Here is a 25,911-nt window from a genome sequence, read left to right on the forward strand (position 1 = left end):
ATTCCCCTCGCGCTGCACAGCTGCTGGCCTCCACGTTAGCTCCATTAGTAGAGCAACCGCCCCGAAAACATGTCGGGCATGAGGGGAGTAAGTCCGTGCCAGCAACTACCAAATAACTTTCTCAAAATTCCGGCGATATGATTCACCCACATCGCTAGCTCACCAAACCCAAAACGTGAGAAAAAAAAAGTTCATAGAGTGCAGTAACACCAACCGATGCTTCTCTTTTGTAAACCTTCAAACCACTAGTCCCCGCTGGCTTAACTGTTCACTGCAGCTGCATTTAGCTCTGACCGCGTAGCCATGATTGCAAAGCAGCGGTAAACAAGCAAATAGATCGTAACACACGTGCAGCCAAGGCCAGCACGGATACCTCAAATTCTTCTCTGTAAAATAAATTGCATCGTTTTTTCTTTGCAGGCCCTGAGTTTCAAAACAAAAGCCAGTGAAATGCTCGGCACTAACATACACGAGCTCGTGTGACAGCTATGACAGGATAGACAGACACAGAACTTTATTTCGGTCCTGAGAAACGGTACGCAGGAGAGTCTGCAATTTCTCGGTAAAGAAGGGCTAGCATGCACATCCAATAATACGCAATGCAACACAGCATAGCTGCAGAACGCGTACTTAGTCCACGTACTTTTTAAGCAGTGAGATTTTTACTAGAAGTATGACAGTGTGGAGCAAAGCGCGCAAAGCGTGCTAACCATAAATACTCCCGTAGTCAGACAGGCCGCACTCATAAAAAAAAATCTAAAACGTCGTAACAACTCTCTTGACCTATTTACCAAGCATTACTAACGTTTCATTTTTGAGAAATATATGAGAGGTAGTAAACATAGTCGTTACTACTGAATGTGTGAGGCTTAGTCGATGTACTACTAGCGTACGGATGGCTTAGCAATTGTTACTACATATACCTGCCGCATTATACTTTAAATGTAACAGTGTGATGAAATTTTAGAGAAAGTATAATATTTCTAATTCTGTTGGAATAACACTTCTGTGCGACGTCATCGCACACGTATATGGAAGTAGTCAGGGTTGGGCAAGGATGCTTTGAAATTGTATCGCTATAGGATGCAAGATATCGGGCAAGAAGTATTTGCGATACAGATACAAGGTACTTCCAGAATTATTGTATCCGATACGATGCTACCCAAGCATATCGTACGGTACTTCTATACAATTGAGAACTAACAGACATAACGCCAAGGAAAGTAGAGGGGGTGTTATTTGTAATAATTGTGATATAAACGTGAAAAAAGTAAGTTGGACGAAAAGGTAACCTAAAAAGAATGTTCCACACTCGCCGCCATGGCTGGGATCGGCGCTAACACTCCTAGGTTTAAATGCACATATATACCCTATAAAGAGGACGGGGGGATGACCGCCGCCGTAGCTCAGTGGTAGAGCATCGGACGCGTTATTCGAAGGTCGCAGGTTCGGTCCTAGCCGGCGGCATGTTATCTTTTCGTCCACTTTACTTTCTTCGCATTTATATCACAATTATTACGAATAACACCCCTGTACTTTCCTTGGCGTTACTGTCTGTTAGTTCTCATCATTATTGTGCCTAACAGAGAAAACGAGCCCGTCGAAGTAATCTCTTTTCCTTCTATGCAATTGCAAATTTGTTATTATAGATCGATATAATGAAGCATCAAACGCTTACGTAAAAACATGCTTACTCGAGCATTTCTTAACTGCGACTAAGTTTAAATTCTAACGAAATATTTATTTGCATCCCAATAGTTTTGTCGTTTTTGCTCAAGGTATATTAGTTCATTCTGAAACTATTTATAGCAACTTGTTTAGCTGCCTAACATGACAGCTCTTCAGAGGCTGCGCTGTCAGTGGTTTTTGCGTGACCCTTTTGTAATTGATAGGTGTCGATGCTCTACCTGTCGACCAGCTAGCCGGTTGCCGTCTACTTAGAAGGACGTCAATAAGAAGCCTCCGCGCAATGGCGCCAATGCCACTGTGCAGTCTTACCTTGTCCGTAACCCCGCCACGGTTGTCTAGTGGTTATGGCGCTCGACTGATGACGTGAAGGTCACGGGACCTAGTCCCGGCAGGGCGGCTGCATTTTCGATGGTGGCGGAAATGTTTGAGATCCGTGTACTTAGATTTAAGTGCACGTTAAGAACCCCCGGTGGTCGAAATTTCCGGAGCCCTCCACATTGGCGTCTGTCATAATCATATCCTGGTTTTGGGACGTTAAACCCCAGATAATATTATTACATTGTCTGTAGGCGCATTATCGCTTCTCAATACCGGATCGCCTGACATGCGTAGACCAGCAACAATGCTCGTGTGCGTTTAGGTTGAGGACATTATACTGCAATGATTTTCAAGTTAGCCTCCCTGTCTTTCCTCTACCCTCTCTGCCTCTTTTATACTCTACTTATCTGCTGTCGCAAAACGCTCGTTATCAACAAGTTCACTAACGTGCAATATTTTAAAAATTCTTCTCCGAGAGAACTAGTTCCGCCCAGAAACGTAGGAGACATTTTGTAGTCGCACAAGTGTAATTAAGTGTCGCAGATAGCCGTACTCCGACACGCTGCTCAGTAGATGACGGCTGGGCAGCCGACGACACGACTGACGGACGTGATGGCTGATTCGCTGTAGCGATTTCAACCTTTGTGAAGAGTTGCACAGCTCAAAGTGAGCGCTCAGAGATATCTGAACAAGCACAAGAAAAATATTAGCTATAAGTTGAACTTTCGGAATATAAAAAAAATAGATGACGCTTGTCATGAGCTTTATTGCCAGAAGAAACTCTCTCCGTCTCGGAAACTGCTTCAGCCTCTTCAAACAGGGTCGTTTTAAAATGTACAGGTGCATCTGTGTCTGTCAAAAATTTTGTTCCGAGCAAAATGCTGTTGAGGAGCTCAACTTAGCCATTTACTTAACAGAAATTTCTGTCATGAAGTGGCGAGAAGGAAACGTCATTGTCGGACGCCTTACGCCAGGCGCAAGGAGGTGGATTGTTGTGCTGTCTCCAGGGACAGTTTCTGCGCGGACCCCAGTCTTCCTCAACGCCTCTCTCGCATCCTGTGTGCACTAGGGCTGAAGAAACTGCTGCGTGCGAAAACCCGACTCGAGTGTGCATCTAGACGAACTTTTCCCAAAATTGCTTTCGCCAGGAACAACTACTACTATGACGACAAGACGCATATGTGCCACTTTAAAGAAAACTTCGCTTTTTTTCTGTCAGTTTGGTGTTTCGTGAACACGAACGAACTATTTTGAGGCCTAAAAATTATCACAATGGCAACGAACCTACATGTCGCTCATTTAAGTGTTGCGTGGAAAGTCAGTTTGGGCACTTTGGCGGATTTATAACTCCAACCTCACAAAATCATACCACATGCTTAAGAGATTCATTTAGACACGCCTGGGCTTTAATTCTAGGAAGATTAAGAAAATTGAAGATTGCTTTAATGGATTTCAAAGTATTGCATTTATAGATATGCCTTCACTTATGCATTGTTGGTTTGCGTTTGACACCTTTCTTGCAATCATATTTAACACAGTTATTAAAATAATGTGTGACAACAACGTGGATATTTGGAAATTCTAGTGTTAGAGACGGGAGGAAAAAAATCTGAAAATAGAGCTTCATCGAGCAATGTGCTTGTCCCTGATCCCGTTATTCGGGTTGGCAATCGCCGGGCGGATTCTTAAGGCTCCGTTATACTCCGACGTCCGACGCGAGCGCCCGCGAGGACGTTGCGTTTTCGTCACGCTGAGCTGGCGACGCTACGCCAGGCGCAAATCGGTCGCCGCTACAGTCGAGCCGGCTCCAACGCGCCGGTGCGATCGCATCTAGAGGAGCGCATGCGCAGTAAAGCGAAGAACGCCCGCGCCACCTGTCGGGAACCGACGAAACAGCCCGCGAAGCAGATTCCTGTACATGCGAGTCCGGCGCGACCGGCGCGAAATGCAGCAGAATCTGTCCGGCGCCGAGCGACGCCCGAGCGCGCCAGCAGCCGTCGGCCGCGTCGGCGGTCAGCCGACGCCGGACTATAAAGGGCTGTTTTTTGCTGACGTAACGTCGCCGTGACGCGCGCACTCGTTCGTCGACGTTACGCTGGAGTATATCAGAGCCTTAAGGGCTGGCGTCACGGCCTTCCGAAAACGCACCACGAAAGCGCGGACAATTTAGAGTTGGTCCTTTGGTGCGCGCGAACGCCGGTTGTGGTCCAAAGACCGAGTCAGAGCCGAGAGTCGATAACCCAACGAAACGAAATATATTCTTGGTTAGGCAATACAAATAATACAAACACATGCACACTCGGCTGGTACCAGTTACAACTTCACAATATAACTATGATGGTGTTTACACAACGGGAGCTAAACAAACAGATCACACGCTACAAATGCAATCGCATGCATAACCGCTATTCAAGGACAGTTAAAGTCCTGAACGTACACGGCGTATCCAGTCCACATACCTCGACGGTAATCGAATGCTTCTCTTCAAGGAACACTCACGCCCGCTCCAGCGTTGATCGTCGTAGTCTCACCGTCGTCGTAACTTGTCACGGCTCACACGGCGTCGTCCTCCAATGCTTCCAGATCAACGATCGATGGACCGCACACCATCATAAACACGTCTTCTTTGGCTAACGGAGACACACACAGCTTACTTCACCATATCCGGGCCGACGACTCACTCCTGTCTCGACTGTCTCGACTGCCTTCACTTCTTCACTGACTGTCTGGTCGTCGCCGCACGCTTTTATCCCTTCTCCCACCGGTTTCTAGAAGCGTCCGGGACAGTTCTTCGGCAGTGCAGTACAGCTGAGGCTATAGAAAAGGGCGAGAGCTTTCCCGTAGGTAGAATCATGGTGTAAGAATATACTCAGGTGATGACACTCTTCACTCTTCCCCCAACGCCTGGGAAACTGCAATCCACGCGCGTCCAGATAATGTTCGGTTTCTTATCAGATGACTTGGAGGGTGCTACGGAAAAGCGGGGCATTCGTCCCTCCATAGCACGCGCATGCTGCTGATAACGTGCATGTTTTCTGTGCATTTTGCTGGATAATGTGCATTGCCGCCAGCGGCGTCGAGGGGCGGAATCGAGGAGAGCAACAGGGAGGGCACGGCGAGCGCGGCGGCGATGACGTGCACCACCGTGATTCGGCTACTCGTGGGCGCTCTCCGCCTCAAGCCATTAGATGGCGCACCGCTCAACGGACCGACGACCGAACATTTTCTGGCCGCTTAGAATCGCGCCTCATCGCTCGGGATGCGTCCCCCCTCCTTCTAGAAACATCCAGGTTTTGCCGGCGCTTGATCGCGCTGTCTGCGTCTGGCTCCAGTGGGTGAGGAGAATGCGGCGCGCCGGCGTCTTTTGATGCTTGTTTTTTTCGTCGTTCGCGCTTCTGGGCGCGCGTCTCGCGCCGTTCTGTCGCGCAGCCGTTTGAAAGCGGCCGTGCGCGCGCTTTATATGCGCTCGTTGTGACAGTGCTGTACTCGCGATTTTAGTTTCATAAATACGGGCAACAAACAAGATAATAACATTTCGTAAACATACGTTACTCGCAGTATGCCAAGGAAATTTTTTTAGACTCACAGCTACAATATTTGTTTTGCAGGACCTCGTCAAATCCCTCTTTGCGCAATTCGCAAAACGCGGTTCTGTTGAGTGGACACTTGCGAATTTTTTTTACTAAGAGAAATTTTTTTCGCTGAACTAAGATCGGTTTCGTGGCCCTGGGGACTGGAAACGCAAATATATTTTTTCTCAGCGATGAAGGGGGTCCGCGACATGCACCGACGTTCTTATCTGAACACACCCCGCAGTCAATAATTGTACAGGATGTTTGACGCATCTAGAACAACATTTCTAACAATCTAGTTAACCGCGACTGAACGAAACCAATGGTGTGTTTTACCGTCATGTTGCGTGCGTTATCCATTGGTTATATTGTGCATATTAGTTGGTGGACTAAGGGCAATTAAGCAACATTTTCAACATTGACGTTAAGACAAAGTGCATGTCGTCACATCGTAGAGGGCATTCCAAAACAACTGATCCAATTTTTTGTTAGAACGCACGTCCTGAGCAGTGATTCTTCCCGGCGTTCAAAGAAATTTCCGCGAAACATGACCACGCGACTGCACTCGTGTGCTACCCGAACGCCTGCGCTCTGAAACGTGCTTCGAGGGAAACTGCCGGCGCGCGGACAGTCAGCTTATCGCTTCTCAGGGACGATGGCGTTTGTTTGCCGTGTGCGGCCATCATACATGTGGACGTACTGTGAACCCTAGCCGCGGCTGCTCCTTTCGCCGCGGTCCACGCGCCGGTTGCTTTGCTCGAAGCACGTTTGAGAGCGCTGCAGTACGGTAGCGCACCAGGGCAGTCTAGTGGTCAAGTACGTTCCCCCAAAAAATTGGATCTGTCGCTTTGGACGGCCTATACAACGTAACCAAAACGCACTTGGCCGTAAAGTGAGTACTAAAAATCTTGCATAACTGATCCTAGTTAATCAAAAAAATTAAGCGCAATAATAAAAATAACCGGAACGAGCGCCACATGACGGCAAATCATGTCGGTGGTTTCATTCAGTTGAGGTTAACGATATTTTTTTGTGGATATTTGTTTCTAGTTACGTGGAAAACTGTATAAACACGATGCAGGCGGCACCCCTGAACGCTATGACAAGTGAGCGTGATGATCGCCCACTTAGCTGTTAAGGTGAGACTTAAGTTCCATATTTTTGCCTTTACCCAAAAACCGAACCACTGCCTCCTCTCCTGGCCCTCTCTCACGCGCAGCTGACGTCTGCCGCCATTTTCTTCCAACCTTTGAAGATTTTGCAAAGCCACGTGCGTCTATGTACATTAGACACGCATCTTTCAGCGGACACTATGCTAACGCGACGTGCCTTTCTCCTCCCGTCAATCCTGCGCTGGAAAAGCGTTTGGACGAACATGGCTACCGAAAACGAGCGTTAGCCATTGAGATTCGTCGGCGGCGCTTCAATGGTTGTCGGCACTTAAGAAAGAACAGGAGAAAATCCTCGGACTTTAGGTTCAGACGATAGAATCTCAGTGGCCTATGGAGAATAGCACGAAACGGCTCATGGGGACGCTCATGAGAAAAACGGAGTGCTTGATAATATGTTTCTCAATCTCCTTTCGAAACATGTTTAAGGTGTCTTCTTATAATTTCCATTATTATAACGTAAACACTATTTCGCAATTTAGCTGAGTCGTAATGAGAATTTTCGTTACCGTATATTATAGGCACGGCCAGATTATTTTACCTTTGGCCTCAGCAGTGCCTTGGAAAAGAGAGTAAACTCATTAAAGTACATGTGTAAATAATAGGAATGACGCAGACAGTTAAAAAAATAAGAATAAAGCAGAGAAACGTATTGTAGCAGTGGGTTACAATGTGCATATTGCAGTAAACAGACGGGCAAAAACTAGCACCGAGGCCCTGGTAGGTTGCAACGGAGGACAGCAAAAAGGGCACTTGTGGTAACGGTCAAAATATTATTAAGATAATTTGAATAAGTTAGCAGGAAGAGAGAAGACACGGTACGCCAAGATGCCTTCTGTTACGCAAGTGCTTGTTCTATTGCGTCTATCATCGGTACCGGTGGTGCGATGGTTGATAGAATCTCATTTGCATATTAGTCAAGCTCATCGTATGTAAGTCAAACTTACATTCATGAGATCTTTCAAATCGATGTTGCGTGAACGCCGCGAGACGCAAAGAAACCCCATTCTTGCATTCTTCAGACATCATAACGAAGCACCCCACAAGTGAAGTTTCGATAACGACACTAAGCGGCATAGGAATTTGCACAAGAGACGCCGCATGGTCGGCGTCTTTCGTGTCGGCTGCACGCAGGCGTTCGCGCGCTTGTTTTTGTCGATATCGCGCGAGCCCCACAACGTGACTGCTCCACCAACAGGGAAGTGCAGACCGCATCGCGAGCCCTCGCTGCAGGACACTAGCGGAAAGATAAAGGAATATGACTATCGTTAGTTTTATTCAGGTGTATTTGGGGCAGCAGTATCAGCTTCAGAACCGCAGTTCAGCCACCGTTTATTGTTTCGCACGGTAATATTTCTATAGCAGCATCTTGTATCTTAAGACACGCAATACATTTTCGAATGTGTCGTATATACGATACAGATACTCGTCTTGCGAGATGTATCGCGATACAGATACAAGATACGTAAACAGTATATAAGATAGTATCTATGATACATGTATCTTCGATACTGCCCAGCAGTGGAAGTAGTAAGGTGTAAAAATCTGGGTCCAAAATATGAAATCTAAGTCGAAGGTGATGGTTAGCTCACCTGTACAACGTCTGCTGCCCCCAAAGTAGGGCAATGTATTTACTTAGAGTAGTTAGAATATGTGTCACGTAGAAGCCTTCTTTTTGTGTGCGTGCCTTTATGCGTGTGTGTTCTCGTTTATGGTTCGTTCTTGCCTCCGTGTATACACTTTTATCTGAGAACGTCATAGTGACTGTGTATTTACCAGGGCAATTACATGAAGAGACATTATAACACGGTTTCACGTTTTTATTTTTCATTTGAACTTGTTATAGGTAGTAGAGTTGGTAAGCACTTCCCGATGGTCAGTAACTAGAAGTAGTAAGTGTCATGGTAGTAAAGTTACTAACATGTCTGCTGTTACTACACAGGCATTGAATGTTGTGAAAGCTTTTACTACCTCAGAATTATTTAAATACTACTACGATTTAAGAGTTGATTTTTGAAGCGGAAAGTGGCTTTTCTGATCTCGTAGTGACGGGAGCTGAGCGCATAAAAAATAATAATTTAAGAAAAACTAGATCGTTGATTCCTCCGTCATAGAAATCGGTATAACACGGAAGGGAAACGTGTCCTCGCAGAAGTAGTCGAATGTCTATTAGACACTGGTATACGACAACTTGCACAATGTCTATCGGTGTTTATCACCTATAGCACCACTTGATGGGGACGCACCCATTTCGACGCCTGGTGGCACACCTCCATCCCGACGGCTAACGTCCATTAACGTGATTAAACCTTTGTGGTAGCTCTCTTGGTAGGGGTGGACCCCGCGCTAAGATGGCGTCAACATGCACATAATAAACACGCACTCGACATGTACTCTTTCAAAAACGTCGTCATTTGACGAGAGCCCCGCCAGGGGGCTCTAGTGGTTATGGCACTCGACTGCTTAGCTGAAGAAACTCTCTTATCGTCTTTCACCCTCTCCTTGGTTGCCTTTGCGCATCGGACTAAATTTGAGTCACCAGAGATAATGACCTGCTCAGACATTCCTTCTGCAACCTGCATCTGGCTGCTGTCTGGGTGACTAGCGTGAGTCATGGCGGCAGCTTAATCCCCTCCCTTTCTCAAAACTACTTCCCGGAAGCTGGGCCCTGTGACCGCTGTATCTGCCTTTGTCATGCTTGATGTTCCTTTCGCCTCTGCCCCACGGGGGGTCGTCGCCCTATTTCTTGTGCCGTCACCCCCGTCTTCTTTGTTCACTCTGACGACCTTCCATAGGCCCTCCTCGGCTAACCTGAGCCTTTCTCCCATGGCCTTCGTTTTCGCTCGCTCTGTCGTCAACGCATTCTCCAGCTCTGCGATTCTCGTCATGAGCCTACTCTGGACAGCTATCATGTTTTCCGTTTTCCCCTTGCACTCGCATTGTCTACACTTGGCCTCAGGTTCTTCTGCATTCTCATCTGCACAAACTTCCATCTTCCTACCCACCCCGCGCCCTGAACACTTTACGGCCTTTTAAACCATCGCTAGGTCAGTTCACCGATGCCCACGTGTTAGAAAACTGTCACAACAAATAATCACGGCGTAATAAATACACTGCCCTAAGGCAAAAGGAACCACAAAATTCAGTGAATACACTACACTTCAAAGCACTTGTGCTTGCACGTGGTCGGTTTACGCGCACACCTCAGCCACGAGGCGGCCGAAAAAAACAGTACAAAGTAATACACACACAAAAAAGCTAAAGGGTCCGCCACAGCAGCGACGCGGTGCGGCAGTTCACCGCAAAAGGCCCTCGCCCCTCCCATGTATTCGCGCAACGTTGTGGACACTCCTCCTATTCTAGGTCACCCTAGACAGGACAAGCGCTAAATATCAACCGAGTATTTAATTATGGCAAAACAAATATGCATGCCACCAGATGCCCGGAAACCTGGCGCACCAGAGCAACATTCCCTCTGATAATGCCACCACTGTTACTCCGGTTAATATTTTCAGTTTTTCAACCAGTGCTGACCACATTTCGCAAGAACAGTGCTATGCTGAATATTACCAGTTATACGCATTCCTTATCAGTGAAAGAGTAACGGAGCACTGGTCCGAAAATGGTTAGCAGGATAGCCTCCGGCCACAGAAAAGAACACACTTAAGCAAAAAGCGGTCACAGAACCCGTTTCCTGGCGAGCAAGGAAGCGTCTGAGCAACCGTCAGGTGGCGTAGCGATCTCCGTTTGCACTTCATTTTTAAACAGCTTATCACGAATCCACCGGGTTGCATTCACGCATCCTGTTTCTATAGAGACGCTCACCTTGCGCCAATTCTGTGCCGCTATTTGCGCCTACGTCACCGCTTTTTAACACGTCACCTCAATCTTGCGATAAGCTGTTTTTTTCTCTGCAGAAGTAATTTAGCGCTTTGTGGAGTTTAAATCGTTATTAGCAATACGTTTTTTCACGTGTGACATGGAATATATCTGCCTTTACGCCCGTCGAAGCTTGTTGGCGAGTGTCAGTGTAACTTGACGCGTTCCTGGCCGTGGCAAAAACGTTAATTCTTGTTGTTGTGGTGGCGGTGGTGGTCAAAGCATTTATTAACCATTAAAGTGACCCTAAAACAGTTTTGACGATACTATACGAACACATTAGGCCGGTAGAGCAAGTCCTAAGGATCATTTACAGACCGATTTAGGCTCTGTGTGTAAACTATGTAATTTATTACAAGGCTTTAAAGCTGCGAGTCGCCACCGATCACAGCGGCTCAGCCAAACGCGCCTCCAACCCGCCCATTTCTAGTGCGTGTCGTACTGGGAGCGCGACGTCGCGCAGGCGGCTGATCTGATTGGATATGTCCAGTCCACGTCACTGAACCTCCTGTGGGCAGTGAGCATCCTCTGCCTGTGTTACAACGTGCTCCGTGTTGACGTGAGCTGATCGACAGTGCTTATCTCGAGGCTTCTTTTCTTGGACACAATGAATTCGTGTTGTGTACCACATATCTAGCAATTGGTGACTTGTAAAGCTGCGACATAGTGCAATGTTTGCGAGGCATCTGGCGAGCGGAATCCCTTCAGCTCGTCGCTGCAATGAGCCTCGCGCTCTCGCTATTCGTTCAAGGCCACGATCCACGTGTCTGCGGCTGTAACTTTACCCCTCAAGACACAACCACATTGCCGAGTTTACGCTTATCGGTAATCGTTCTCGAATTCTTTTTGTTTATCCGCATGCCTTTGCATGTTGTCACCGTACAAGAGAATAAAATAAGATCGGCTGGTAGTGTGGCGGCAACTGTCGGAGCAGATATCAACCACTCCGCGAGCTTCGTCTTTGTTGCCAGCCGGCGTGCTGCCGAGCCATGGAGGAAGGAAAAACTAAGGAGAGGCCCTATCGTATCCCAATGCATTGCGAAAAGTGTGGCGGAAGTGACGTCAGATTTATGGGGCAAACAAACCGGTATGGGGCAAACAAAACAGCAGACGCCCCGCGGCGTGCTCTCCGCGGTGGTTCGCTTCTGCTCAGAATTCTAGTCCCGGCGTAAACTTTGCGCGTATTGTGCGGTTCGCACGCAATAAAATGTTGCAAGCAGACGTTTACCAGGCTGTTCGTGCGTGGCAGGCCCGAGCGCTGCGTGCTGAAATTCTTCGTGGAGCGCTTTTGTGCAACAGTACAGAAAGTACCGGTACGTGCCGTAATCAAAAACATATTCTGCCCCTGCCTCACCGCATTCGAACTCACCTAGCAGTGACTGACGCGTTCTACTGGGCATTAGGCCTTTCTTTTCCTTTCTCGTAGCCCGATTTCCATATCTATTGCCCGATTAGTGGTTCTTTGCTCGTGTATATGGAGTGAGCGCAGTAGATATTCGGCGCAACGCCAACCTATAGTTGACGTAACTTCACGTCGAAAAGAGGACACCGCTGTATTGTATACACGATCGTGCACGTAAAGTGCACACACAGTGCGCACACAGCACAAGCACGCAGCGAGCGCACACCGCACAATACATCACGTAGTCAGATAACGACAACAGAAGTTTATTGTCCTTTCGTTTCAACGACACAGCCTCTAAAACGTACGATGCCTTCAGCGCATGGTATGTACGGCGCGTCAGACGCCAAAAACAAAATTTCACGTGTGTTCCGAGGGTACACAACGAGTAAAGAGCAACAGAGCGCACATCCGAGAGCACCGCATGCAAATACCATGCCTTAGTGATCAGTAATGAAGGGAACGTATACGTACACATGAAAAATGACAACCGGTACTGTCCGCAGTGCACGCGATTTGCACAGGGTATACGCAACAGCTGGGCATTGCGTAGCTTTCCTAACGAACACACAGAAGGAGCAGCACGCGTGAACCGACTACGCCGCTTGCACGGCGAAAAACAAACAAACAAAAAAAGGCTGCAAAGTTTCGCGATGCGCCCATGCGCTTGCAAACGTCGCGACGGAAATCGCGAAATCTTTCGCTGCTCCTTCGCTAGGAAGCGATGCGGGTGTTTGCGATGTGGAGGCTTCACGAATGTGACGTCAGGGCCTCTCCTTAGTATCCATTCCTCCATGTGCCGAGCACACTGCGCCTCCCGCATTGCGCGCAACCGTCGGCGCGCAATATAGGAGGCCATGACTGAGAGAAGCTCAAACCGTCGAGTGCGCTAATGAGAGCGATGCGACCGCCGGCAATGCCAGCGTGTCTGTGAGTTGAGGGTGCAAGGCAGTGGTGAGGTGGATGGTATAGATATAATTGTCCGTAGCGGCCTTGGTACTCAGTGCATCGCTTAATTTCTGGTGTGAATGATTTGGGGCTGCTCTTGCCTAAACGCTGACAAAACTTCAAAAAACCGTTCAGGGTCCCTTTAAATTGTTACAGAGAGGTGATTGGGTTGAGCCGTCTTGGCCTGCTCCCCTCAATGTACCAGGTGGAGCCCCTATTCCAGGGCTCCATTCGTCGGATGTGTTGCCTTGCTTCCGTCTAGTCGTAGACAACTCACTTTGTGTTACCCTCAAGGGTGATGTTTGCGAGCGAAAACACGCAGCGCGCATGCGTATATTCTCAGTGCGAAGCATTGCTTAGCGAAACAAAGGCACTTTAACCATTTCTATCTATCAATCTAAAGATTATCGATATAGCCGCCTACGTATTGGTGCTCTCGTAGACGCCTTCTTAACTTGGTATATGCCAAAATTGGCATCGGAGGGCATGATTGTATAGCGAACATGACTGATAGGTCATGACATGGATAACATCACAAGCTTGTCGCGTACGTGATGAAAACCTTTCTCTCAGTAATGTGCGGCACATCCCCACATACTACGGGTCTTGGTGTGACGGTCTATGCGCCACAGGTGATTCACAGTATGTAGTAACACAGGAGCGGTGGGGACATGCATCAAAAGTTTTGCCGGGAGAGCTTTAACGAGCCCGTGTCGCAGAAAATCTGGTGTCAGCGTCGGCGGTGTTGTCGTTGAGCGAAAAATCCCCGTAGACATAATGTATAAAGATCGCTGTTCGAGCCAGAATCGAACACAGACATTCTTCGTTTCAGTCACACATTCTACCAGAGTCACGTGACGTCTTAAAAGTTCTTTGGAAAAAGACCCTATGCTAGCGTCTTGGCGGGGCAACGTCAAATGTGGCTGGAATGTTGGCTGTCCACTTTTATAACAAAGTAATAAACGTTGCATGTGTAGTACTATGACTCAGCAAGTTATATTCAAGGGTTGTCCAACCCTAAAGAAGTACGCTAAGAAATGGTACATCAGATTGTAACATTTCTTTCTGTTACATCAGATTGTAACTATTGTAGCAATCCTTCAAGGATTGCTACAATAGCTGAGCCTTCTTTGTTTAATTCAGCATTGCTAACAGTATTTGGAACCCGGTGACTTCCATTAATAATTATGCTTTATCTGATGTTACTCTTGCCTTGTTACTACGTTCTACGAATTTGTGTACTATAACATTGTATTAACCTGCAGTTATTCATTATCTGTAAAAATTGTGTTCTGTTTATGTTCCCCCCCCCCCTATGTAATGCCCCTAGCGGGCCCTTAGGGTACTTGAATAAATAAATAAATAAAATAAATATACACATCATCGCACTGCAGCGTGCACTTCGGCTCGATCATACTGATGTCTGTGCCCCAACGTGAGTGCCCTCTGCTCCAGTGCAGGCTCCGTACCTGGTAAGCCCACGATATGCATACAACTACTTCGTTCATGCAACCACGTCGATCCACCTCCTAACGCTCTTCTCAAAAGCGAAAAAATACGGCAGATTCCACGCAATGTGCGAATCACGAGAGGTCTGCGAGTATCAGCCTATGCTAGATTTTTTTTTTGCTTTGAGCTGCAGTTTATGAGGCCGCCAGAGCTGCTCACGATGTTCGCCATCGTGTAGCTATACCGTTATTCAGAACGGACACAGCTGCAAGACTTCGTTCGCTCGCAGGTGAACTGACACTTACACAGTGGAAGTGAGTGAGTAAAACTTTATTGAACATGTCCGGCAGTATTCAGAGGGTCGGCTACAAGCAGCCCGGTACAGGTTACGGCGTCGAGTCCTTAGACAAGAGCGACTTCCTGGCGTGCTGGACGGCCAAGAGTTGTTCGACGAGGTCGTGGCTCAGCAGAGCCGCCTGCCCTCGCGCCTCGCCGTTCCAGAATGCCATGTCTACCCGGTTCGTAGGCGACTGCTGCTCCCTACCGGTACACTTCCAAAGCATGTACTGCATCGTGGCTATGGCTCCGTACGTTTCACACTCATCGGATGTATATGTCTGGGCCGGGCCGTACAAATGAATTTATTTCGGGGGTGTTTTGTATGTAGTACGGCTAACTTTGGGAAATAGTGGTCGCTGTGAAGGCGCGAAAGTATCTTAGTGTCACCCCAAAAGTGAAAGCATGAAAACATTTCGGGGGCTGTCAGAACCCCCTCAACCCCTCCCCCGTTAGTTACGGCTCTGTGTCTGAGTAGCAGAGGTGAATAATCGTTGGGTTTGGATTTGTGTTTGTCTAGTTGTCCCCAGGCAACAGCCTGTTTCTTGTTTCGTTTGGCGTGGCGTGATTGTCTCCAGGCAACCTCCTGTTTCTTGTTTAGTTTTCCGTGGCGTGGTAGATATATGCATCCGTGCAATCCGTAGTGTTTAGGGATGTCTCCGAAAGTGATCCTGAGATCCCCCCACGCAGACTCCGGCATCGCTTTTGAGGTGCGCGAGATGTCGGGACTGCCGGCAGGCGTGGCAGCTCGGCGTGTGAGTCCTCGAGCTGCGGCGCTGGCCCCGAGTGGGGTGGGTGTCCGTGCGGGTGGGGGTCCATACGTGGAAACTGTCGTTTTTGCGACAGGTGTTGCCTTCGTGAATTTGGAGAATACGGGTGGCATTGCGAAGTGGAGCTCGACGGAATTTACCAACGTTCGTTTTCACAACTTCTAACCGAGTGTAAAGCTAAGTCTTCCGTCGGGAATAACTAGGGCTGAGAAGACGCTCCTGTGCCGCCTGTGGCATGTGGCCTTGAGGAAAGCCTGCTCATTTGGGATCGGAATGACCAGCTGCCCTAGATGTGATAACGGCAGCTGCGAGGCGGCAATCGCCCATCTTCTGTGTGAATGTCTTCGCTTCAATGCGCCAAAAAATAACTTTCAAAAGTGTTACATCGACTTGATAATCACCCATTGCTGAAGAAAAGTGTCTTAGGACACTGGCCCAGACCGTCCGCAGTACAGCAGGCTTTAAGAGCGCTGTTGTGTTTTTTGCGGACAACAGTGTCGTTAATCGCCATTCTTGCCTTTTTTCTTCATTTTCTTTTTTACCTCTTCCTCTTCTTCTTTGCGACATCTCTTTTCTCTGATTTTTTGTTCCACTTACCCCCTTTCCCAGCCCAAGGCAGCAAGCCGGTCGGAGAACTGGCTAACCTCCCTGTCCTTCCGTCTTTCTCTTCATTCTCCTCCTCCGAGCGGAATCGCGGTTGCGAGCACGAGCATAAGTAGCTGGGAGAATCATTCATCAGCTACATCGAATGCGTTTTGGGCTTTCGCAAGAGCGTCAGTGCGATGTTGTCGGAGTCACGCCGAATCATGCGCGTAATGAAATGGACAGAGGACGATGCCTTCAATATGCTGCTCGCAAGGATTCCGCGTCTGTGAAAAAAAATCGCTATTCTGCCAAAGCTACGAAGACCTACGAAGGCAGCCATCGTTGACCCGTCGCCATTCATCGTGCGACACACATCTAGCTAGCTTGGCTGCCGTTTCTGACTCGTATACGTTGCCCGCGGGCATGAAGGGGGTTGTCCGCGAGGAAGTTGCTCGTCCACTCTTTTTGATGGCCTTTGCGCCACGAAGCATGTACATCAGCGAGCGTGAAGTCTCATGGCACCGCTCCGCCGCGCGCCTGAGCGAGAAATTGCCGAGGTCATGCCCGTGCCCCAGCAACTTCTTCTGGCGGCTGCACCATTGAGCTATGGAGATGTTGCGAGGCCCCAACTAATCACTTGACTGCTTCACTGAGCTGCGCTGAGTTTGTCGCAGGGCCCCAACCAATCTATCCTGTTGTACCTCATCTTATGCAACGTCGCAGATAGGCTCCGACTGCTGCCCACCGTGCACTCATTGCACCACCCGCCTCGTACAACATGTCATGCGACACGGATAAAAACCTTTTAGCCACATTGCGCGAAAGAAAAAAATCACGCCATATCCACGAAGTGAATGATGATTGAGGAGCTGGCTCGGAGATAATCAGGTTTTGCCTGCGTTATTATCATAATGAAGACTTCTCTTTCGTGCGAGCGTGCCCATGCTAAATTGGCTATACTATATGTGGTTTTGCCTGTATTAATGTCATCATCAAGGCGCTCGAAGAAGAAGAGGAAGAAGACCTCTCTTTCGCGCGAGCGTGCGCATTCTAGAGTTGGCTATGCTATATGTGGTTTTGCCTGCGTTAATATCATCATCAAGGCGCTCGAAGAACAAGAGGAAGAAGACTTCTCTTTCGCGCAAGCTGCGCCTGCAGCGGTCTCCTCTGGAACTAAGGTTACACATACGGCACGGGAAATTGCCCCAGCCTAAGAACCTGACGAAGCAGCTTTTAAAAGGACGAAGAAAAGAGCACACACAGACAAACGCAAGCCTCCCATAGCCAACCGGTGGCACACATAGGACAATCGGTCAATATTCTTGCGTGCGGCTACACCGGCCACGCTTCAAGGTGCTGCAATCGTACGCACTCGCCTACTGCCACCGCTTCTGGGTCACATCGATCCCGTCGACCACCTTCGGCTATGTCACCGACACTCCGCACGTAACCAGCCACCCGCCATTCACCACCTTCAAGTTGCCACTGATTATCGCCGATGGGGCCTCGTCGCACAGTTCCTCGCAACCTACGAGGCACGGGCTGCGAGTCTGCGACACCAACGAATTGTGGGACTCAGCGCGTTCCGTGGAATATGAAGTGGTTGTTGACGGGATTCACGCATCTGCACTCGTGGACACAGGAGCTGCAGTATACGTTATGCTTTTTCGCTTTCTTCAGAAATTCAGGCGCGATTTTCTGGACAGTTCCTACGCGCAGCCACTGCTCAACATATTCACTACTTAGTGGTTTGTGCTACTTCTGTCGTCGTCATCAAGGACGTTGCATACCGTACATGCCACCGAATTCATCGTCATTTTTTCGTTCTTTCACGACGTTATTCACGGCAGGAATTTTCGCTCGAGCCACAACGCTACTATTCGTTGAACACTAGCCGAAACAAAACTCTCGTCGCTGTATAATTCAACGCTCACCGATAATCAGGGTGTCGGAACGAAATGTTTTTCGTTTCGGTTTTAGTTTCGCTCAACCGCAAAAAGTTGCGTTCCGTTTCTGTTCCGGTACGAAAAAAAATGTACCGTGACGATTCGTAACGTTCTTTTTTTGTATACAAAAAATTGAAGTTATGGTAATTATCAAAAAGATTTGATTTGGGATGTAGTTACTTGGCCTCCTCTTAAGAAGGTGGGAGAGGTGTAAAACAGGTTCCTCCCACGTTCTTCAGAGGAGCGGAAATAACTGTACCACGAATTCCTACCAACCCGCACAAACATGTATACGCTTCAAAGCCATAGTATGTATTTTCTCATAAGTCAATTACGATTTTTTAGCGGGCTCAATGCTTTGTGTCAAGGGAGTAAGCACGATCTCAGACGCAGCACGTCATTGAGTATTCTCTCATGTGCGAGACCGCTGTTCTGATAAAAAGCACCAGGCCTGCGCGGAACACCGTCGCAGCACAGTCACAGCGAGAGCTGCATGAGCGGCCTTTCTAGAGCCCGTCGTAGACACTCTTGGGGCAACTAATACAAGTACATATGCAAGGTACCCACTACGCCATAAATCACCGTAATTTTTCTGAAGTAGCGAAGCAGCACAATGCCATTTTACAGCGAAAGTTGTTATGATATCACAACGAGGGCAGTTTCTGGCGCTGTAGATGTACGCCGCCGCCGGTGTCGGTAACCAGTATCGCGCGAAATAAGAAAAAAAGTAAATATTAAAAAGATATCCAAGATGGAACGAGGTTCGAACCTGAGCTCTCTGCGCGGGGGCCCAGTATTCTACCTCAGAGCCATGCCGGTGCTTGATACTGCGCAGCAAAAAGACCCTATACAGGCTTCATGCCGGGAAGGCACCACATTAACATATGCAATGTAGTGTGGAGAAGAGTCAAATAACAACCAGGGCGTCACACAACGCGAATTCTGTAGCGAGGCGTCACACAATGCAAATTGCGCAACGAGTGGGTTCTTTATAATTTTTTTATAATTTATAATTCTTTGTCGTCATCAGCCACAGCATCAACAAAGTGCACATAATGCCTTACAAGTATTTAGCGGGTACCACGGTTCTCTGCAGAATGACGAAAAATTGCCTAGTGGCTGCTTCCCTACTTCACAAAAATTAAGATTTATAGCGTAGTAGGTTCCTCCCAAGTGCACTTCTGTTGGTTGCCAAGGAAAGCCCATCAGGCTCCCATGATCCATTTTCTCAGGCTCTCAATAAAGTTAATTCCCCCTCTCTCTCTCTGTCTTTCTTTCTCACGTTTACGTATGTTATAAAGCGTGGTGGCAGAGGTAAATAACGACCGGGTGTCACAAAACGCGAATAACGTAAATAGTGGGTCCAATAAATCTTCCAAGCCACTACAAAAGGCTCAGTCATAATTCTTCATCGTCATCAGCCGTCGCATCAAGAAATTGCACATAATGTCTTACAGATGGTGCCTCGCTTCTCAGCAGAATGACGAGAAATATCGTGGTGGGTGCTTCCAAACTCCACAAAAATTATGATTTGTGGCGTAGTGGGTACGTTGCTAGCGTACTTGTATTAGTAGCCACAAGGGAATTTATAACGGGCTACGCGCGTTTCACTGACGCCGCGCGCTATCCGGACGGACGAGGGTTCGCTATCGTCGTGATCAACACAGAGAAAACGACAACGCACGCAGCTAGTGTCAGGACCCGACACCCGGAGGTAGCTGAAGAAATGGCCATTGCTCTGGCCATAACTGACGCTGATACTCAAACTGTATTCAGTGACTCGCGCACAGCTGTACGGAATTTCGCTAAGGGTAGGATTTCGATCGAAGCCCTTCGTATACTCGCGAATGCCGGCCATGTTTCTCAGGCTACCTTGATCTGGTTTCCCGCCCATATGGGCGAAGTCTGCCCGCACTTCCCCAACCTGAACGAGGCAGTGCACTCCGCCGCACGCGACGCAACAACCCGTGCGGGAGGAGCTGGCCTTGTTGAAGAGTTCGCGGACCGGGATCGACTTACGGGATACAACGAACTGACCAAGACCTTCTACTTGGCCCGGCGATGCTACCCTCCGCCTCGTGGCAATCTATGCAGAGCTCAAGCGGTTACCTGGAGACAGCTGCAAACTAACACTTATCCTAATCCACTGCTATATCACCGAATATACCCCGAGATCTATAACACCAGCATCTGTAAGGTCTGCCAGACAGACACAGCTACGCTTAAGCATATGCTCTGGGAATGCGAGGCTAAAGCCAAACGTATTAATCCCGATGCTCTCTCGGCGAGGTGGGAAGCCGCTCTGCGCAGCTCCAAGCTCACCGACCAACTCTGGGCAGTCCAGCAGGCCCGTGAAACCGCGGAGAGGCAAGGCCTTGACGTCCCGACATGGGAGACCTGAGCCCGGGCCGTTAATCTGCCGGACAAACAATAAAGCTCCTCCATCCATCTAGAAATGCCGCTCTTCCAGCTTTCGCTGAATGTGCTGCGCTTTCGCGCAGGCCTGGCGTTTTTTTATCATTCTTCGGAGAATGATGGTAGCCGCTACACATCTGTAAGGCATTATATGCACTTTGTGCTGTGACTGATGACAATGAAGAATTTTGGTTGAGCCATTTGTAACTGATTGGAAGCATTCAACGACTTCAACGACCGACTCGTTGCGCAATTCGCATTGTGTAATGCCAGGGTTCTATTTTACTCTTCTGCTACGCTATATTACCTATGTTAAGACGATTCCTTGACCGACATGACACCTGTATAGAGTATTTTTTGCGAATGAGTTACAAGCACCAGAGTGGGACTGTGGCGGAATACTCGACTGCCACGCAGAGGGCGCGGGTTAAAATCCTATCCAATCCTAGAAATGTTTTTCTCATTTCATTTTAAATGCGGAGCATTTCTTAGCAAACACAAGGCTGTTTGGGTGTTTGTATCTATATGTCTAGCCGCCTACGTTAGGCCGCTCTCGATCGTGATCGCCTCCATAGTTTGGTGTAGACCAAAATTGGCATGGGAGGGTAAGAGGGTTTGGCGAATATGACTGTCTGGTCATGACACGAATAACGTGAAAATCCTGTGGCGTACCTCGTCAATGAGTGAGTGAGTATCAAATTTATTCAGGTCCTGATGAGAAAGAAAGTGGTGCTGAAGGCCCCCGCCAATCAATCCGGCGGCTCCACCCAAGTCGGGGCCGGTAGACAGAGTCCTTCGGCGACGGCCCGGGCCCTCTGGACAGCCTTGAGCTGAGCGATGAGCTCTGTGGTTCGAAGCACTGAGTCCCATGAGGACTGGTCAGAAAAGTCCGTGCCCGCGTTGGCAGGCCACAGCCAGAGAATGTGTTCGAAATTGTTATATTCGTGGCCACAGTGCGAGCATACAGTATTAAAGTCAGGATTGATCCTGCTTGGTGTCGTCGGTGTTATGTATGTTCGAGTCTGCAACTGTCTGTAAGTGATTGCTTGTGCTCTGTTCAGCTTTGTGTGAGGAGGAGGAAAAGTTTGACGTTTTAAACTTTGATGAGAGGTGAGTTCGTGGTATGACACGAGCGGGTCTTTGTTATCGAGGTTTCTGCAGGCTGCATTGAAGGGAGGGAGTGCACCGCAGACGCGGAAGATGAGTTCTCGCGCCAGTTGGTGCGCCCGCGCGTTTGGGTTGCAGTAAGGAGATTCGGAAATTTTTCCCATGTGAGCCGGGAACCATGTTATGTGTGAGGACGGGAAATTATCTTCGCCCCTTTTTGGTAGAAGAGCTTGTTGACGACCGTAGCTGCCTTCGAAGAGATGAGGGCCGCCGAAAAAGTTCTTATAGCTGTTCTGAAGTCCGAGTAAATGATAGAGGCTCCCGTGCAGCTTTGAAGGGCCACCGCAGTTGCCATTTCTTCTGCTTCGTGGGTGAAGTTGGTAACTACCGTGGCTGCGTTGACGAGCGAGCCGTGGACGTCCAACACGGAGACGGCGTAGGCGCCTCGATTCCAATATCTTGCAGAGTCAACAAAGAGGAATTGAGTTTCGTTGGGCATGATCTTGGGGAGTATGGCCTTGGCTCTCGCTTTTCTCCGTCCTTTGTTGTGGGTCGGGTGTATGTTTCTGGGAATCGGATCAACTGTTATCGCTTTCGTGGCGTTTTTGCAAAGTTGTGACTTCTCTGGCGGCATAAAGAGGGGCTGAATGCCGGCTTCTAACAAGATCTCGTTGCCCGCCCTTGAGAGCGAGTGCCGACAAATTGGCACGTGCCGCTGTGCCTCAAACAGTTCGGTAGCTGTATTGTACAGGCCCAATTGGAGGAGTCATTCCGTACTAGTGTTTCGAGGGAGGCTCAGGACCCTTATCAATCCTGTTCTAATTAGTGTATCCATTTTGTTGAGCTCCGTCTTCCAGTTGATGAACGGGGCGGCGTACGCTACGTGGCTGATGAGAAATGCGTGAAATGCTTTCATGAGGTTGTCCTCTTTCAGGCCGTCCCTTCTGCTGGCGACCCGTGATTTCACCCTGGGTGAAGTTGAGGACACTCTTTTTTATGAGTTTGAGCACCTTCACGTTGTCACCGCTGTAAGCCCCAATGACCATACCCAGGACCTTGATTGTGTTACACCTGGGGATACTGCCTCCGTCCCTGGTATTTAGGTGAACGGGGAGGTAGCTTAGGGGCTGTCCCTTCCTGGGGCCGTGTTTGCACAGAAGGAACTTCAGTCCCGTATGTTTTAAGAAAAGCTTCTGTGGTATCCAGCGCTTGCTGCAGGTTCTGCTCCAGAGCGCCTAGTGGGCCGCTGGCACACCAAATGGTAATGTCGTCCGCGTAAATAGCGTGTCCTACCCCCTGAACTCTTGAGAGTTGGTTGGACAGATCGTGCATAGCGATGTTAAAAAGAAGCCAAACCCTTTTCTCCAGACACGTGTGGCACATACCCGTATAGCACGGTTAACGGTTAGCGGGTATAGAGAGAGAAAACGTTTATTTGTGGAGGCCTCAAGGAATATCCTCGTTGGGTGGAGCCCTTAGTTCAGGGCCCCATTGGCTCGCGCCACACCACGTGCCCGCTGGATCAGCCGACGCTGCTCCTGCGGCTCTGAGCTGGTCAGCCCAGTCTCCCAGGAGGATTGTGAGGGTGAAGGAATAGGGCGGCAGTCCGGTGGTTGTGGACACTCCCAGGTGCAGTGATACACCGTGGGCTTCGCTCTACAATAGGGGCAGTATGAGGGATATTGTGTGGGGTGGAAGAGATGAAGGATGTAAAAGCAGGGGAATGAATTAGTCTGAAGCTGCCGCCAGGCAACAGCGTCTTCTGGGGTTGAGTGATTTGTGTGGTGGTGGGAAGTGCATGCGGCTTTGTCGGTAGTGTTGTAGCGTATCAGTGTAGTTCAGTGTTTCTGTTGGTGCATCGTCTGGGTTGGACAGCTCTTCCGATGGCGCCCGGTTTGTGAGCTCTCGAGCTACCGCATTAGCGCGTTATACGCCACAGGTGATTGACAATTTACATATTCCCAAGAACAGCGAGAGCAAAAATTAGTCGTTTAAATGCGTGAGCGCAAAGAAAAACTGACATCGGCAGCGTTGACCCGACGAATGCAAAGAAGAAAATCAGCATCCCAGCAGGAATCAAACCCAATCATTCTGCCTGACAGTCAGGTATTCTACCACAGAACCACGCCACTTCTTGAAACTGCTTTGGAAAAGGACCCTATGCAGGCGTAATGTCGGTGCAACGTCAATTGTGGTTCTGGTGCTGGGCATCTGTCACTAATCCCGCTAATGGGGATGGCAATCGCCGGGCGTATTCCAAGGGTTGGCGTCTCGGCCCTCCGAAAACGCACCACGAAAGCGCGGACAATTCAAAGTTGGTTCTTTTGGTGCGCCAGCAAACGCCGGTTGCGGTCCAAAGACCGAGTCAGAGCCGAGAGTCGATAACACAAACGAAAACGAAATATATTATCAGTTAAGGCAGTACAAACATCACAAACACATGCACACTCGGCTGGTACCAGTTACAGCTTCTCAATATAACTCAGACGGTGTTAACACAACGGGAACTAAAGAAACAGATCACACGCTACAAATGCAATCTCATTCATTACAACTATTCAAGGACAGTTAAAGTCCCGAATATACAACGGCGTATCCAGTCCACAATTCTTGGACGGTACTTGAATGCTTCTCTTCTAGGAAACACTTCACTTCTAGGAAACACACGCCAGCTCCAGCGTTGATCGTCGTAGTTCAACCGTCGTCGTAACTTGTCACGGCTCACACGGTGTCGTCTTTAGATTCTTCCAGATCGACGATCGACTGGCCGCACACCATCATGAACACGTCTTTGGCTGGCGGAGCCGCACTCAGCATAACTTAACCATCTCCGAGGCGACTGCCTCACTCACTCACTCCCGACTGAACTTCATCGCACGCTTTTATCTCCTCTCCCCAGGGTTCTAGAAGCGTCGGGAGCGTTCTCCGGCGTGTAGCACAGCCAAGGCTAGGGAAAGAAGAGAGCTTTCTCGTAGGTTCGAATCGCGGCGGTGTCGCTTGGCATTGCATCACGCTTCTCTTCCAGATGTTTCCAGGCTTTGCCGGGCGTTTCATCACGTTGTCTGCGTCTGGCTCGAGTGGGTGAGGAGGAGGCGGCGCGTCGGCGTCTTTTGATAATTGTTTTTTCGTCGTTCACGCTTCTTGGGCGAGCGGCTCGCATCGTTCTACCCCGCTGCTGTTTGAAAGCGACCGCGCGTGCGCTTTATAACGCGCTCGTTTGTGACAGTATCTAAGTTTATAACAAAGCAACAAACATTGTATATGTACTGCTATGATACAGGCGTCATGTCGGGTTAACTTCAATTGTGGTTACAGTGTTGGCTCCCCTTTTATAGCAATCTAATAAACATCACATTTGCATCCCTATGATTCAGCAAGCTATATTCAAGCGTTTCTCTATCCCGGAGCACTACCCTAACGAAAGTTACGTATGATACTCACATCATCGCATCGTAATGTGCCCTTTAAACGCCAGTGTAATTGACGTGCCTGGTAAGCCCACGATGTGCACACAACTACTACGCTTTCAAAAACACGTCGATCCACCTCGTAATGCTTGGATCAAAGCCATAAAATGCATAGACAATTAGTCCCTGATTGCTTCGCATGAAACCTCATGAAACCTATACCCACAAGGCGTGTGATCTGCCGATATTTTTTTCTTATTTCGCGCAATAGCCGTTGCGGACACCGGCGGCGGCGGACAACTATGACGCCAAAATCGGCTGTAGTGATCTCATAACAGCTTTCGCTGTGACAAATTCAGCGCCGACAATGCCTTCCCCACGCTGGCCTGCGTGACAGGCGCGGAAAAGTCCACTTGCGTTTACATAAATATCTCTGGTAGCCACTGTTTTCGTTGTTAGAAGAATATCAGCGTATCGTTGCTTTCGAATTCCTGCCTAAGCTGCGCGCTAATACTGCACCCTGAGATATGCACAATTGCTCGCGTTTCATGACCTCCGTTGTTCCGGATTGCCGAGTTTTCTCGTGAACCGAAAAACGATTGAAAGAAAAATTCGGCAGATTCCACGTACCGTGGAAATCGATATTATGTGAAGCATGTGCGGGATGGTGACTGTGACATAATTTTTCATGTTGAGCGAAAGTTTACGGAATGACGCTAGAAAAATGTGGAAGTGGTATAAACACGCTCATACATGCTGAAGAGTCGCATATGTAATAAATGGCCAGTAGTTTACAGTTGCATAACAATGCCAACAGCAATATGGGTGTTACCAACACCAGACTCTGTAAGCTGATATGTAGTGCTTATATATTTCAATACTGGGTAGCGCGAATCCGAACAACACAAAGAAGAAACAC

Source organism: Rhipicephalus sanguineus, chromosome 6 (assembly GCF_013339695.2).
Source record: "Rhipicephalus sanguineus isolate Rsan-2018 chromosome 6, BIME_Rsan_1.4, whole genome shotgun sequence".
Lineage (NCBI taxonomy): Eukaryota > Metazoa > Arthropoda > Arachnida > Ixodida > Ixodidae > Rhipicephalus > Rhipicephalus sanguineus.